Here is a 17,003-nt window from a genome sequence, read left to right as displayed (position 1 = left end):
AACCCCCCGTCATCGCTCGCTGGCTTTCTCCGGGCCCTTTTGTCGGTGGATTACTGGGGGTTTAGAGACGCACACACCGATACTTCCCTCCCCTCTCACAACCACACAGGGGTTTAAGATTAGGGCACAGAGGGGAGACCTCCACACAATGATCTGAATTACAGAGGCTTTCTATGTATGGCCACTTAAATTACCCCCATTTGCTCTTCTCCAAAAATCCCCACAGAGATCTATTCAGAGCTTGTGGTTTTCCCAGCAGGAAGTTTGGGCTATTTGTCAAAACCCAGGGCATATATTTTTTAAACTGAAACAACACATGCTGATCAACTAGAGTTCACTGAGTGTCTGGTTTTTACTAAATTCAACCAAATTGAGCAGACCTGCGATGGTCCTTCTGATCATCCTTAGTAAATGACCGATTCAGAAATGACCAACGCCAAACAACAACCCTCAGGTGACACCGCAGTGGTGTGTAACTGCACACAGTCGACACACGCTGCCCACATCCTCCTCCCTTCATTTTGTGAGAGCTTGCAAGCTGTCTCCTCATCTACAGGTCAGTATCCACCTCTCTCTGCCTCGTCCCTGGGACAGCTGCCCAGACAGCCCATCTGTCTGTCCTGACCTGTGTTTGAGACCATGGGGGGAACCTAAGTGGCCGACAAAGGGGGTCTCTGGCATGTTGCCCGCCCGGTAATGACAGCTAAGCTGCAAGTGACGTGCCTGACGACTCTTGAGGTCTCTCTGTGGTGTTGGAGTATTGATATTGTATCTGGTTGCAAAGGGCTTGGCAGCCTTTTAATGAGAGCTCCGATTGATCAGGCAGTAGTGGCGCTCCCTTTCCTGAGGGTGATGCTTATTGGCTGTCCCTGCAGGCCTGACCTCCCGCTGCTCTGTATCACTGACACTGAAAAAGGAGACAAATATACTCACACACAGACAGACAGACAGACAGACAGACAGACAGACAGAATCCCACATACACAGACACATTCTGGCAAAGGTAGAGATGCTAAATATGTCAAAATGACTGATAATATATTCACGTTTCAGTTGAATTTCCAACAACCTAAAGCTCTTTTCAGACATGCACTGAATTCCGGATAATGTCCTGAAATTATCCTGAGGGGCTGTATGTGAAAACGCAAATGTCAGAGTCCGTTGCTGCATACATTCCCCGGAGTTTCTCCTGCCAGCACCTAGTAAATACTCAAATAATAATGTCAAAGTGAGCCCACACACTGAAAACAACTAAAATAATACAGATATCTCATGATGAAATAGATGTGTCACACATAGCTTTAAAATTAGAGCTTTTGGCGATAAGGGGTGCCACTGGTGTCGATGAGCTATGTAATGCCGTGCCTCCTGCATGCTGCGCAACCCCTTGCCTGAACGCTCCAGTGATTTTTCCTGTTGATGTGAACGTGCCTGAGCGGAGAATCTCCTGCTGCATTTTTCAAATGTGAAAGGCAAACTCCGGTGAGAATACTGACCCCATTGTGAGTTCATGTCTGAAAACAGCTAGAGTTTGTTTTGGGGGTTTCACAATCCATTGAACTTAATAAGTTCATATAAAATTCATACGTCAATATATAATGGGAGACAACACACTGACTGGACTTTGGTTAACTTTATTATTCTAATTCCAAACTTGTTTTGCAAAATATGGTTTTCCTCGTCAAATTTAGTTTTTGAAATAATATATTCACTTCACGAACATACTCCTCTGGAGCATCTTGAAAGAGACTCAGTCAGTCACCAAAGTCTAGTAGTTTAAAATAACACTGGCAGTTATAGTCAATCTGTCTAAATATTAAAGTGTAAATCTCCTAAATCAAGAAAACCTTTAGTTTGTGTCTACATATTGTAATTAATAGCTCAAGTGGTTGTAAGTCCCACAATTGTTCCCCCAAACTGAAGAATTTACCAGCACTTATACAGTTCAGTAAAGTGAAATGCTGAAATAACTAAAAGTTATAAAAAGTTTTAATAGAAAATCAAGATATTAGAACATTATTCTGAAGCATTTCAACATCCATCCACACACACTTCACTGACTGATTCACCCACCCACACAGAGGGAGAGAGAGAGAGAGAGAGAGAGAGAGAGAGAGAGAGAGAGAGAGAGAGAGAGAGAAATCGCTTTCTTTTATGTTGATGTTCTTGCAGGGTCACTAACTGGACAATAGAAGTAAACATAGTTCAAATAAACAGATGGAGAGTCAGAGAAATAAATCCGTCATCCTCTACAGAGCCACTTCACCTTTCTATTCCTCCGCTCCACTTGCCTGCCTCCACAGGCTCATGTCAAGGTCACAGCAGTGGTCTCTGGCACGCCAGTCTCTCCTATTAGCCCTCTATTAGGTGCCTGTCAGCGAGGCAGCCAGCTGTCAGCCCCCCTGTGGTTGTGATCATGACCCCCACTCAGACTTTGGATCCCCTCGGGGATCGACAGCATGTAAGTAAGATGATGGAAGTAGAAATGAAATCCCGGCTCTCTGCTCAGGGGAGAAGACATTGTGATTACTTTTCTGTGGCCTTTGCTACTGAAGCAGTCAGGAGACCATGACACCGCTGGCGACTGGTCACACTAAAATGTGATTTGAAAAAAAATGCTAATACCGAATGCACTGAATTGACACAAGTGGAAAAAGGTACATGTTCCTGCTCGCCCCCTCCTTGTCACCTTGTCTTTCAGTTTTCTCCCTCTCTTCTCTCTTCTATTAAACATGAATTAGCAGCGGCCTGATAAAGTTCATCACCCTTGTGTTGTAATTAGTGTGGTGTCAGAGCTCGGAGTGGCCCCATTTCACTAATAGAGTCATTACAGCACCATCAGCCCGCTCTCTGACCTCAGCCCCCACATACACCTTCAAACCTTCCTACCGCACCGCCCTGTTGGCTCAGATGGAACATAAAGCATCAGACAGGACAGGAGATATACCCTGCTTTTCAAGCACAGGGGGATTAATAGGCGCCCATAACCTTTTACTGTGGATCACAGTGAGCGAGAAAGGTCAATCAGATTCATGAGAAAAGCGCTGTGGATGAATGTCCGCACTTAATGAATGTTGTATAGCAGCAAGATCGCTGTTGAGCTCTCCTATATGCGAAGTAAAACGCATTAAAAATAAATGGGGAGCAAAGACAATTCAACACTCACATAAAATGCCCTGTAAATTCATAGGGTAAGCAGACGAGAGAGGGACAGTGCCCTGGTCTAAGGAGGATAGAGCAGCAATTTTTTTACTGCTGTAAAGATTCAATTAATTATCCCTACATCGTAGTTAACGGAGGGTTGAACACTATAAGCAAAAGATGTGAGGATTCCTGCATTTTCACAGGGTGGGCTGTGATGATATACTTGGTATCATCCTGTGTTTGGTAATCTCCTTGTTAAACATGGCTGTGATTAAAAGCTATTAAAGCAATTATGGTAACGGCAGGAGAGCTGAAGATCAGATGAGAAAGAAAAGGGGCTTTTGTGGTAAGATGAAACCTCCTTTCAGCACCATCGCCCCAGATAGCTTACGTTAACTGAGTGGTTATGCAAGTGCGCAGAAGACATATTTCTCTAAGAGTAGACACATAGAGAAACCCACACATACATACACATACTCTTTTTCACATCCTTCCAAATACAGAGCCAATTCCCAGGCATCCGACGGGAGCTGACACGCAGCAAAAGAATGAGCCGCTCCTCTGTTGTTACTATAAAGCTTGGCCTGAGTGCTGAGCGGCCTCTCTGTGTGTGGTGCCGCAGGTTGGCACGCTCATAGGGGCCTTATTGGGGGTGCCATCCTGAGCGTCAGGCAGCGTGCCCGATGTTGACAAAGCCTGGTATCGCCTGCTGTCAGCCCATTCTGTGTGCACCCGGCGGAAAGAATCAATTAGGCCGAGCTCACAACAGAGCACTTTAATATTTGACTTTTAATCAGTGGGCAGAAGGCAGGCTGGAGCACGGAAGCAAGCTGGCAGTTTCTGTTTTGCTGATGTGGAAAATGAGGGTCAGGAAAATGCTCCCAGAGCCCAAACACGTGCATCACACACCCCCAGGAGGGTTGGGAGGAATCAGTCTGAGGTTGCTGCCAACAACAGGCTAATCCCCCCAAAGAGTTAAAGGGAAGATATTCCTTCATCACTCACAAGATATCAAAGGCACCTTATGCAAGGAACTGCAAGGAGTGGATGAGAAATATCACATTTCGTAAACAACCAGAGCTCTGTTGAAGGGACAGTGGTTTAAGAGGAGAAAACTGAATTGACGAAGTCTTCACCCAGCAGATGAGCTGAGCCTTTGAAGAGTTTCTCTTGGAGACTTTTGGTTTTTATCCTGCACTGCCGAAGGCCCCGACTGCCAGCAAGATGGGGAGGAAGAAAGGGAGAGGTGAATACTGTCCTCATGCTGTGGTTTTGAAGTGGAGATCAGTCCTCAAACAGAATACCTTACCAAAGGTGCATCATTCACCTGTCGGCTCTTGCTAGTGTCATGGAGACGAGAAGGAAAATCAAAGTTCAGATCCCTCAAAGGTTCCGTCCCGAAAAGTTACAAAGCCAGGGCAAATTTTACCACAAACCAAAAAGAAAACAATCACAGCTATATTAGGAGCCGTGTGTAGCGAGCGATTTGTTATTCAAGAAGGAGAACTAATTACAGTCACACTGATACTGATGTTTCGCAAGTGATAATGAGTCAGCTCCGCACAGCTGTGCATGTATTATGGCCACATGTGCTGAGAGCTGCTTCTTCTGCTGCTACCAACTGTTCACACAGGAGGACTCCGATCACAGCAGCAGCACGAGCATGTCACTGGTAAACAGCCAACAGGACAGTGGTAGCCCTGCAGTCCTGATGAGTCGTGATATGGCAGTTTCAATGCCTCTTTACAACATATTTGCTCATAAATATTTCTGTTTTTGTAAACTCAGTGCCTCTTTTAAAACGGATTTAAGACATAAAATTGGGCTCAGTTATCACTGCTTGTTTAGTAAAGACATGAAGCTTGTTTACAGCCTGAAACCCCAGGGGGTGAAAGCCAGTTTTTCAGCTATTGATTTAATAATTTTGAGCTTGCTCGTTAATTCTCAGGACTATTTTCCCTCAGCCTCACCTCACCCCCGCTCTTTGCATATTTCAAAGTTACCATTTGGACTGACGGCCACTGAGGGGGCGTCTGCTGTGACCACAACACAACCCACAGCTCGCTTTGATCACAGATTCTATCTCAGTGGGGCCAACAATAACCGTCCTCTTATTTGTGCAGAATGAAATGCTAATCACTGGCAAGCAGATCAAATGAGGTGATGAGATGTGAGACTGACTGAAGCGGCGTGATGTGCGAGTCGCCTCTGGAGGTGATGCATCGATCCCCCACAGTAAATAAAGTGTTGACGTTCACCGTGGGCATACTGTGTTGTTTGTTTCCTCAGATATCTGTGGAATCCATGGTAACAGGAACAATAATCAGAACCGTACTTATTTCTTGTGATAGGAAAGATGAATATAAATAGTTGGAATAAACATAACTTTGCATGCACTGACTCACATCTGAGAGTAAACATGCAAGAAAGTATATAAAGAAATGTACAGTGGCAACAAGACAAAACCTTCATACACACATGCATGTTTAAATATAGTGTGAGAAGGAGAGGAGAGGCCAGAAGAAGAATAAGTAGGTGAACAGCCTTACCTTCCTTCTTAAACAAGCTGTCTCTAATGTTCTCTTCTCCCACTGAATTCAGTCTGACAAGTTCTGTAAGCAAACACAAAGTCCACAGTGGATGATTAGTTAGGAGCTCAAACAGAGCAAGCCTCATCTCATGTCTGAGGAATTCAGGGTTGCTTTAAAGAATACATATATTAAAAAGAAATATTATAAATAATGCACGTATTCTGATTTATCCATGCCTGTGTTGTCTCTTTCCTCCCTAACACATGCACTAAGTCATTCTGAGTCCAGATGCCACTCCCAGTTCCACCACTCCTCCCTCACATGTACCCCGAGGATGGGGACGCATCTGCTCCAGACCAAAACACTGACAAACAGTAGGATATGGAGATAAACAGCCACACATGGCATTGCAGTCTACATGGATGTCTCTGGAAGCATTCACACAAGATAAAATCCATATTGACTGATGTTGTGACGCCTGAGGGAGCAGGCAGTATTTCAGAGGGGGGGTGGGGGGGTTAATTAGCCCTCTGCCAGAAATAGAGCAGAAATGGTCTCATTTTTAACATAATTACCTCTCACCCTGCAGGACATTTTTTGTGATTGTGGTAATAGTCAGCTTGTTTGTAATGCCATGTAAACATTGCTCACTTTCAGTCAGGCAGACGAGTAAATCCGCATGCTTTAAATTAAGTGGCAAAACCAGCTGAGGTACCGAAAAATAGCTGTTTTTCAAGCAGCTTGATCCATCCGGCTGCCATCTAACACTGTCTCTTCGTCTCCAACAGCCGCTAGTTGTGATCTTGCAAGCTACAAGGCCTTGTTTTGTGTCTGCCCACGAAGACATGTTGACAGGACTGGGAGCGGTCGGATCTGTGCTCTGATTGGACAGGTGCAAGCGTCCAGCATGTAAACATCTGAGGCGGGTCAGACCAGCTGAGCCCTCTTTAACCACACTGGGAGATCTTAGGCCTTAATCTCTCTATACTGATGGAGCATCTAATGTTTCATGTGTAAACTTGGGTGAAATGCTTTGCACACAACAATGCGCACACACACACGCACGTTTGTACTTCTATCTTAGACACTCATTGGCATAATGCATTCCCCTGCCCCTTACCCTAACCTTAACCATCCAAACTAAATGCCAAACCCTAAACCTTACCCTGGCCCTAACCTAATCCTAATTCTAACCCTAACCCTAACCCTAAAACCAAGTCTTAACCCTCAAACAGCCCATTGAAAAAGTGAGGACTGGTCAAATGTCCTCACTTTCCAAAAATGTCCTTACTCTGTAGGTTCTATGCTTAAAATGGTCCTCACAAAGGTATGAGTACAGGAAAACACACACACACGCAAACATGCACACACCCACACACACACACACACACACCCCTTTGTATATGCACTAAAGCTAAGAATACACCACAGAACCTTATAAGCCCACACATATCTCAGTGCCAAGGCACGGCTCTGACCCCAGCTGCTCTCTGCCTGAGCCTGCACCGCCAGCCACTCATGGGCATCAAAGAGAGGTGAGACTGGACACCCGTGTCCATCCATCTGGAGCAATAAAGAAAGCTGAAGACCTCTGTCAAGGCTTTACTTCTCACAGTGATGCATATTCCTAGATAGCCGACCACATAACTGACAGACATTTGAAGCCCAGGAGAAAAAAAACAAAGAGGAGGAATTGTCAGACAACAATACAATACAGCAGAGACATCATTTATTTTGACAGGATTGCATTTGGCCAAAGATGACATCCAAATAAACTCGCAGCATTCAGCAGACACTGCGGGTTGCAAATGGCAGAAGTGATTTACTTTCTTTTCTCTCTCTCGCTAAAATAAAGGAGTGACTGATTTAATATAAGTAAGCAGAGCGGGGGAGGATGGGAGGGAGGGGGGATTGGAACAGGCTGCGGGTGACAAGGCAGTGTGACAAGCATGGCAACTGAGAGAAAATTCAGCACCTGGCCTTGTCCTTGATGTGAATAAGAGGATGATACATCAAAAAGTGACATGGCAGAAAGATGGCTATTACCCAGGCAAAGAGGAAGAGGAAGAAGCGGAGAAACACACTATTTTTAGCAGCGGAATAAAAAAATATGGCAGGGTTTCATTTAATATACCTTCCCATGCAGCGTTCCTAATGATTCATGCTTTACTACTTACTAGGGGTAGGAATCGTAGAGCAACTTACGATATGCGATACACGGGCCATAATAATGATAATATCACGATACAGCGAATATGTGATAATCGATATATGGCAAAACAATCATAAAGTTAAGTCGTCATATCTGTCGAACTGAAGAATACAAAATGCCCCTAAAGTGCTGGATTTGTCTATTTATTCACTGCAATTTGGTATCAGTTTCACAGTTTGACAAAAAACATGTACAAGAAAGTGCATGAAATCTTATTTTAGTGCCTCTTTAGTCTGGAACAAACACACTGTAACTTGTCAATATTTAAATGTGCCATTATTCCAATGTAAAATAACAATAAACTGTCAGAAAGCAAAACAGTTCTACAGCAGAACAGGTTTTTCAATCCTTGAATCAAATTTACTGAAATATGGAACAATAAAAACAAATTACACAACTATCATATCAATAATCATCTCTCACGAAGCAGGACGACGACATACTACCGCATTGTTTTTTTTGTCCTGCCCTGATTCATTACAATTATATTGTGTTCTTCAAAAACTGAAACAACCTTCAACAAGATCAAATACCCAAGTTGAGAAATAAAAGCAACTGAGCGACTCCATTTTCCTTTGACTGAGATAAGCTGGAATGAGCTGTATGTCTGTTCAGGCTGATCCTGATGAAGTTTGACCACAGGGGTAAATGAGCAGGAGACCGTTCCCGTGTTTTCTTTGATTGGCCGCATTCTCCCTGTCGAGCAGGAGGCTGATTGATTTCAGTGGGCTGGAACCCCTGTTCTGCCCCTATTGATCCCTCATCCCCATCTCTGTCTCTTCTCCAATTAAGAGTTCACTAGGCCGCCACTACGGACCTCTCCTAATGAATACCACCTTCCTGCCAACATCTCAATGTTGCATTCACTCTGCTGCTGCCATGTCTCTGGTGCTTTCTCACTTCATTTCTCACTTTTGTCTGCTACCCCTCTTCTTGAGCTGTACTTAAAAGCTCAGTCACATCTACCAGCATGGAATTGATCTGGATTTGTGACGAGGTAGCTGATATTGGGTGGTGGGATCAAGGTGAGGAAAGGAGTCCCACAGTTCATTATACATAAGCATTCGGGGGTAGACAGTTCAAATCTCTGTACATCACTGGAAATCAATTGCTTCACCAGCAGCCAGATTTTAAGGATTAGAGCGAATTGAGCTAGTTTGGATGTAGAAATCTGGGAGGTGTCTGGGTGTCAGGCGAGGAAGATCAAAAGATTCATTAGATTAGAATTTGATCAAACACAGTGAAAAGTTGTGAGGACAGACTTAGGTGGAGGAGGAGGAGTGTGTGAGAGGGAGAGTGGTCGAAATGAGGGATAGGACAATCCAGACGAAGGAGCCAAGAACCTGCCCGACACAGAATCCATTTAATTGTCAGGTACATACAGATACAAGGAATCTGCCTGCCTTTCTATCTTTCTCCAGAGCTGTTGGAACAACGGTCCGTTGATCTGCCCACCTCGCGGGTGCAGTCATAAAAAGCAGTTCAGTCACAGGTCAGTTGTGCCCCGATGCTCCCAGCCCTAAACCCGTAATCCCACTGCTTTGGTGGAGTGAGAAAATCCAATTTCAGAGATCTGTAATTCCATAAACCTTATTAGGCACAACAATGGCTGTGACAATAAGGGAGAGGCATGAGGGAGGGGTGAGGGTGTTGAAGGCGGGTGTGTAGCTGGAGTTGTGACCAGGCTAAACACAGGGACAAGAGAGGATGATGAACACAGAAATGGAGATAAAGGTTGAGAGTCGGAGTGTAGCAAATTAGGGAAATGAAAAAGACAGAGGCACTGTGACACGGTGCCACATCTAGTAAGTTACCATGACTCGGTACCAAATGATGAAATGGGCGACACACTGAGGATTCACAGGGTAAAACGTTCATCTTGCCAATTTGTCCGTGTCCTCTCAGCTGTGGAAGATGCTGTCCTGCTTTCACCCCAGCCCCACGTTAGTTTGTAATGTCCCAAATTTGTCATAGCTCTTCTCTTTTTGTTTCAATTTTTTTTTTACTTTCATTCACTACATAATCCTGCCTTTGCTGTCCAACAGTACATGGAGAGAATGGAATTTCACAACAGAAAGTCATGGTGTGGTGTGGCTTAGCGTGTCCAACAATCACCACTGCATGCATCCTGTATTAATTTAATTGTAACATCAATTGGCCACTTAAACTGCTGTTATCTGAGTGCTGTCATTGATTGTTTACCTAAATCCACAAGAGTGAGGGGTGCCTGTTAGTTTTTGCCTTACTAATGGGGGCCATCTCACACATACCTCAGTCTACAATCACACCAATACATTTTAAAACAAATCACCTTTTCTATGTTTTACATCTGGCATCCACACTACTCAAGTTTTTTGAGCCCCAAAACTGAGACTTTTGGAAACGCTGTGGGAACCGTTTTAGTATGAATATTTTGAAATTCCAGGGTTAGTCTGAACAGGCAGAAACACAGAAACTAACAATTGCTTTCTGACTCTCTTATCTAGAGAGAACAGTGTGAAATCCGTATCACGATTATAGTGACGAAAATTATCACAGGTTTCAGTAATATCACCGTATCGATAAGTAAGTTGAATAATATTTTTATTGAAATTCAAAATAATATAGCACCATTTCACACCACCACTTCCCCTGCACCTCTAAAGCACACCTCAGACTTTGTCTGCTTAGACAACTGAAATAAATCTGTAGCTCTTTCACTGCCTGCTGTTCCCATCTCCACATTTTTACAACACTCAAGAGATGAACATTGCTTGCTTCATCAACTAAATCGCCAAGGAAATTATGGTTATTACAGATTGAAACAGTACAACTAACTGTCTGGAATTTACAAAAATAAACCTTGAAACCTGTAACCGTTTAATCTTCTCATTCATGACGAATCCTTCCCTGATTCTTCACACTTTTAACACATTACACTTTTATTGAAGAAAATAACCAACCAGCCTCGACTACCAGCTGTGAATGCAACAGGGATAATGAATTACAAGCATTGCTTACTGTCAGTTACAGTTCCACCTTGTCGTCAGTTGAAGGAAAAAAAATCCCTGGTCTTATTTTTCTCCATTGCTGGACCTAGTTCATAGAATTTTCCGCAACTAATCAACCAACTGCAGAGCAGACATGTGCATGTCTAGTGTACGTGAATGGAAATGTAATTCACATTTTCAGTGACTATCCCTCATACAGAGTTAAAATGCTCATAATAGACAGAGATTTTTTTTTATACTTTAAGACATTAGAAATGTATCAATGTGGATATGGTCCCAGTGAGAACTGATACAATTGGGAGCAGGAGAGGAGTCAAGTGGAATATTCGGCATGTTGTTCAATAAAAATTCTTAAAATCCACAAAGGAGGGTCCCCAGGTGTTGGAAATGTAGATGAAGTGAAAGCCCTCGGTAACAATCACGACCACACTGGTGAAATTGTGCTTATCAGACAGAAAAACTGTTGAGAAAAATGGCTTTGAACTTGAGCCAGATTTTGGCTGTGTTCCAAAACCTCCCAATCACTGCTCTTAGCAACCGCAGTTAATTCGGTCATAAATTATTCACAACTGTTACAAAACTGTAGCAAAAGGCCACCAATAACCCCGGGATCTAAACGCTGATTAGAGGAGGAGATTGGAGCAAGGGTTTAATACGAAATTCAGAGGTGCAGTAGGCCTCTAGTGACATCTCTGCTGTTTGATATTGAAGTGAGAAGGGGCCTCTAGCCGCTGTCTCCTGAGACAGATAGGGTGGTGAAGCCTGTACTCTGTGGCCAGCAGGGTGTAATTACATTTCCCCGTGGTACACCTCCGCCGCAGAAGCTCAGCCATATAGAGGGAAGAGATTGAAATCTGATTGCGTTGGCACACACTGGTTATATGGCTGTCCTCATGTGAACATTGTGGGAATCAAACGTACAAACGGAGGCATGCTGGGCTGCAATGGCACAGGCACAAAGAACATAGAAACAAAACACACTAAGAGTCATATGCACATACAAACACACACCAACGTGCTTCTCCCTATTTGCTCCTATCAGCTGGAGACTACTCTTCACCCTCTACTCAGTGTTGAGTGGAGTGTTTGAGAGGCGTCTGCAAAAAGGCCCTCTGCCCCTCTATCATTAGAGCTGAGAGGAGCGGCAGCATCGAGATTTACACACTGATCTCCTGATGCCGCCTGATCGCAGGACCTGTTAACAGCAGCTCATACATAACAGATGAACAGGGAGCCAGAACGGGAACACGTGAGTGCTACTTACTGTCAGGATACTTTTAAAGTATTCTAAAAGGAGCTGGGTTAATGAAACACTAGTTATGTTTCCTGAGCGGATGTATGTGAATATATTTCAATACAGCCGATATAGATAACCATCTACTCAAGCAGCTAGATTACATCATTAATTAAGCACTGGTAATTATATACCATGTAATTTAATGGCTGCTATGTATAACCGTGAAACTCAGCTCTTTATTTTTTTTATCTTTTGAAGTCTTTCTGGTGGAGTGAAGCCATTGTGCTAATGCACTGATTGTTAATGCGCGTTCATGTTGTCAGAATAATAATAATGAGCATGTTTAAATCATTACTGGATCCTTTTTCTTGCTCTTCCTTATTACGAAAATATTGGAAAGAGGTGTCGAGGTGTCGTTTAAATGCTCTAAACATAAATACAACATCTTTTGTTTAAAGTGTCCATGTTTTTTCAACATTCTGACTTCAAAATACATGAACACACTGAAGTCAAGTTCACAACTCGCGTAATGGGAACTTCCGAGAACGTAAATGCATAGTAACATCATCCTGTATTGAAAAAACCTGTTGGCACCATCTCCTCTACAGGATATCAACTTTTCCATCTCAGCTGAAAACCTTTTTTGCAATATCTGACGTAGCTATAGACATGTTCCTGTAAACCTGTAGAGAGACAGTAATGGAGCAGATGAAAGGCACTGAAGCTCTGAGAATAATGACTGAAGCTAATAAGAGACATTAGCTTTAGGACCCTCTAATCTAACCTCCCTGTGTCTAACCACATATAAGGTTCACAGCGGTGGAAAAATGAGCTGATAGCGGCGCTGCCCCGGGTCTGCAGAGACCATAGAGTGGTGTCACCTTGGCTGCTGTCACTGATATCTGCCACCTGTCACCACGCTGCCCCCGTGGCCAGGGATGCGGCTGCGTCGACAATGGGTTTGTCGATAGCGCTTCCTCCCAAGAGTGGCCATGGGGGAAAATATCCTCTGCTTTCATCAACAGCTTGAGTCAACAGCTTTGTGCTCGGCATTAACATACTATACATATTCATACTGGCGTCTCCCCTCGACTGCATCGCCAGCCCTGCTGCACGTTTTCCAGCCATTTTTGAAAACGGCATGTCAAGCACATCATTCTCGCTGGGAGTCCCACATGGCCTTATATGTATTGACCGCACAGCCACAGCAGAAAACATTAGCAGGTCTCAAGGTCGTCACTCCCACTGATTCTGTGTTTGTGTCAACTAAAGAAGAACAACATAAACTAAAGAAAGATGTGAGCAAAATAAAATGGTGAGTGTATGTAAGTCTATGTGTGTGTTCTTATGAGCATGAGTACAAACTATATGCAGTGTGAGTAGGTGGCTGTGGCTTGGGAACTATAGGTTGCACCTGTGCAGAAGGTTGGTGGTTTGGACTCCTAAACTGTGTAGCTTGATCAGGGGCTATGTGAATGAAGTGTGATAGAAAAATGAATGCTGTACAAATGTTTGTGTGAATGGGTGAATGTCATTTGTAGTCATTTGACTTTGAGTGGTCAATAAGATGAGAAAACTGCCATATAGATGCAGTCCATTTCATTTACCCGTTGCACTAGCTAAATAAGTGACTGTGATTTTGTGTGCAGTGAGTGTAACCATGCAATTACTGCAAAGTGTGTGTGAAAATAAATCAGAGCAAAAATGTAACGTGTGTGTGTGTGTGTGTGTGTGTGTGTGTGTGTGTGTGTGTGTGTGTGTGTGTGTGTGTGTGTGTGTGTGTGTGTGTGTGTGTGTGTGTGTGTGTGTGTGTGTGTGTCACGCGGAAGCCTGGGGACGAGCCGACAGGTAGATCTGAGCAGGAGCATCCTCCTTCAGTCCACTGGCATCTCAGTGAGAAAAGAGGCCAGTTGATATGGGGGTTAGAGCTTACATGGCAGAGTGCGTTGTGATAAATAATGAATGCTTAAAGAACAGAGCTTCTTTACTTTCCATCCATCCCTCCATCATTGCGTTCGTTCAAACTTCCACATCCACAACACTACAAACAGCATGGGGCATTCAGCTGTCTCTATCATAAATATTTCAGCCTCTAGGTCAGTGCACCCCCCCCACACACACACACACTCCGCTGCTCTTAACCGCCACCACTTGGTGATGACACAGCCTTTTGACCCATAAAGATTATTGACAAAACACTGATAGTGAGTATATTCACTGGGACCCAGAGTAAAGCAGCACAGTCTTCTATAGGAGTGGCAGCAGCTGCAAATCTTGAGATGGCGACTCTTGAATGAATGCTGAGGGGCGGATAACAGCTTTAAAAAAAAGAAAAAGAAAAAGAAGCTCCCCACAAGGTAAGCAATACAAAACTGGACAAGTCATACTTTTTAGAAAAAGTAAAATTTTACTGTTGTTTTGCTGTATTTTTAAACCCCGCACACGACTCGGCTACAGTCAGGATTATATTAGGTTGAGTAAATACAAAGCGATGCTGGAACAATGACGGCTCCATATTTCAAAATACCACACACTGTGAAACAGGAGGACAAAGACAACTAATCACAAATTGGATTCAGACACCAAAGAGCGGTGAAGGCTGTGGAGACTTGTTTCACTGAATAAAAACAGCTTCAGTGTAATAATTTTCCAACAACAGTATATTATAAAGATACATATAATAAAGAGACGCTTCCACCACAGTCACTTCAAAACCCTAATTGAATCACACACATGTCACAAAGGTCCATCCAGCCTAAAAGCAGCAAACTAGTTCCACCAGATAAAACAGCAGCTCCTTTCCACAGTGCCCTGATTCAAAGCCAGACACTCTGTGAGTCCAGTGCAGGTCTCGTCTCTCTTACCCTGATGATGAGTGCTGTTAGCGACTCCATGCATAAATCTCAGAGGCAAATAGAATGGCTCAGAGCATTCAAGTGTAAACTAGGGCAAAGCTCCAGCACTGTACCTTCTAGATACGCTTCTCTGGCACCAAGTCCTGTGGAGGAACAAGCGATCACACACAAAAAGAAAACACATGCTTCCCTCTGTCCCCCACCACAAACACACATGCACACAACCACAAATACACACACCTGTTCTGGTCAGTCCACTACCATCCAGTCCTTTCCGGTCCGTTCAGATCCGGTCCACTGTGCCGGCAGAGTGAGGAGCTCGTCTCACCCCCCACACAGACCGGTGCAGACAGCTCACTGTTATAGATGCACTGACAAGTGAAAGGAGGGAGGCGTGGTTTCACATGAAATAAATAAAAGAGGGAGGGAAAGAGGGAGGAGAGAGGCTCCCTCAATCTACAATTCAATTTTGCCCTCACTCCCTTTTTCAGCGTTGTTTCTATATTCCTCTTCTTTTATTTCTCTTCTTTTTAACATATTCTTGGGGTTATTCTATCCTTTCCTCTCGTTTCCATCCTCCTCCCTTGGGGTTATTCCTCGCTGGCTCTCTCTGTTTCCATTACTTTTAGCCGCTCTTCTTCCTGTTTCTGCCATTTCTCCTTGTCACATTTTCCTCTGCCTCTTCCTTTCGCTTTCTATAGGCTCTTATTCATGGAGCAGTATATTGTGTGTGTGTGTGAGACAGTGAAACAGGGCAGCTCTGGCCATCTGTTGGAGCCTGTGAGCTTCACCTATTCACAGTCTCATAAAGGCAGAGGCACACAGAGGAGTGAGGGAGAAAGGAATGGGAGGGAATGAGGGATCAATCTTAATGCTGCAGGGGTGGGGAGAGAAGGCACAGCCTGGCACACACACCATATCTATCGGGCTGGCACCTCTGAGGCGAGCTGGCGTGGGCATGCCTGCTCACTTGGTTCAAGAAGCACAGGGGATTTGGCTCATAGTGCATGGGCATGCAGATAGAAAAGAAATGCACACCTAAATCGATGTATACACACGCTTCCAAAAGCACATACAGGTGACTCCACAGCACACTCTCTCGCACAAAACCAATTTCCTCGTTGGCAAAATCAAGACAGATAATCCTACAAACTCAAAGAGACAAGGTGATAAGGGACAGGGGACAATTTCGACAAACTCACACAGACGCACACCCGAAGCCTGCCCTGAATCCCTCTATCAAAGCAGAGCTAAAGCAGACATTTTCCCGCCTGGTTTAAGCCAGGTATTTCTCCTGAGTGCTTGTGTCACTTCCTATCCCTGACCAGGAGGGAGAGGTGCGGCAGAGGGTAGCGGAGGGCGGAGGCATCCATCACTGTCTGCGCCAGCAGTCCCATGATGGATGCGCCTGTTTATCCCTCTCTGCAGGTTATTTAGATGCAGTCACAGCCAGAGAGATTAGTGATGGAGAACCTCTGCACCTACTCGCCTCTCCGTACACCCCACCAAATCAATAACACCCTTATCTATTATCTGCATTTCAAGGTATTTCTTCATGGAAATTTGAAGCGAGGAGAGAAAGCAGAGATTAATTGTCCACCACCCTCTCAGTGTTTTCAATTACAACGCCTGCAATAGATCATCTATCTGTCACCTTGGCACACTACGGTATTTGTGTCACTACAAAGAGATGAAACCTTGCTGCTTCAAGAAAATCAAATATTATTTTTCTGGCCGTGACTGTATCCTTGCAGATGCTAAACAAACTATTCAGAGCAGGGGCTTTGCATGGCATTTGAGGATAAAAGAATATAAATATTTCCTGCTTTAACTTCAGCTGCATTCAACACTAATCCTGGAAGGCATTGTCAATCATGCCAATTGGTACCATGAGCCGTTTGTAAGAGTGGATTAGGCCGACCGAATACTATTCATATTCATAATCATCTCAAAACAAAAAGTGGGGAAATTATTTATTTCTCCAATGTATGCATATCAGATGATGTCTGAGACTCTGGGCCTGCTTACATAAAG

General features: G+C 44.0%; 1 protein-coding gene across 5 annotated transcripts in view; it reads right to left on the bottom strand.

The window, feature by feature from the left end:
* The window catches only part of sulf2a (sulfatase 2a), a 35,065-nt gene extending 19,723 nt beyond the window's left edge, over positions 1–15,342 (bottom strand). For 3 of the 5 annotated variants that reach the window (XM_035153169.1, XM_035153176.1, XM_035153175.1), the window contains exons 1-2: positions 15,210–15,342; positions 5,694–5,756 (exon numbers count right to left, since the gene is read on the bottom strand). The gene's annotated coding sequence lies outside the window, so the exon portion shown is untranslated. Of the gene's footprint in view, positions 1–5,693; positions 5,757–15,082; positions 15,154–15,209 lie in introns of those variants that run through there. The other 2 variants (XM_035153171.2, XM_035153173.1) reach the window with 2 other exon arrangements.
* Positions 15,343–17,003: the final 1,661 nt, after the last annotated feature.

Source organism: Hippoglossus stenolepis, chromosome 3 (assembly GCF_022539355.2).
Source record: "Hippoglossus stenolepis isolate QCI-W04-F060 chromosome 3, HSTE1.2, whole genome shotgun sequence".
Classification (NCBI taxonomy): domain Eukaryota; kingdom Metazoa; phylum Chordata; class Actinopteri; order Pleuronectiformes; family Pleuronectidae; genus Hippoglossus; species Hippoglossus stenolepis.
This window is presented reverse-complemented; position numbering and strand designations above follow the sequence as displayed.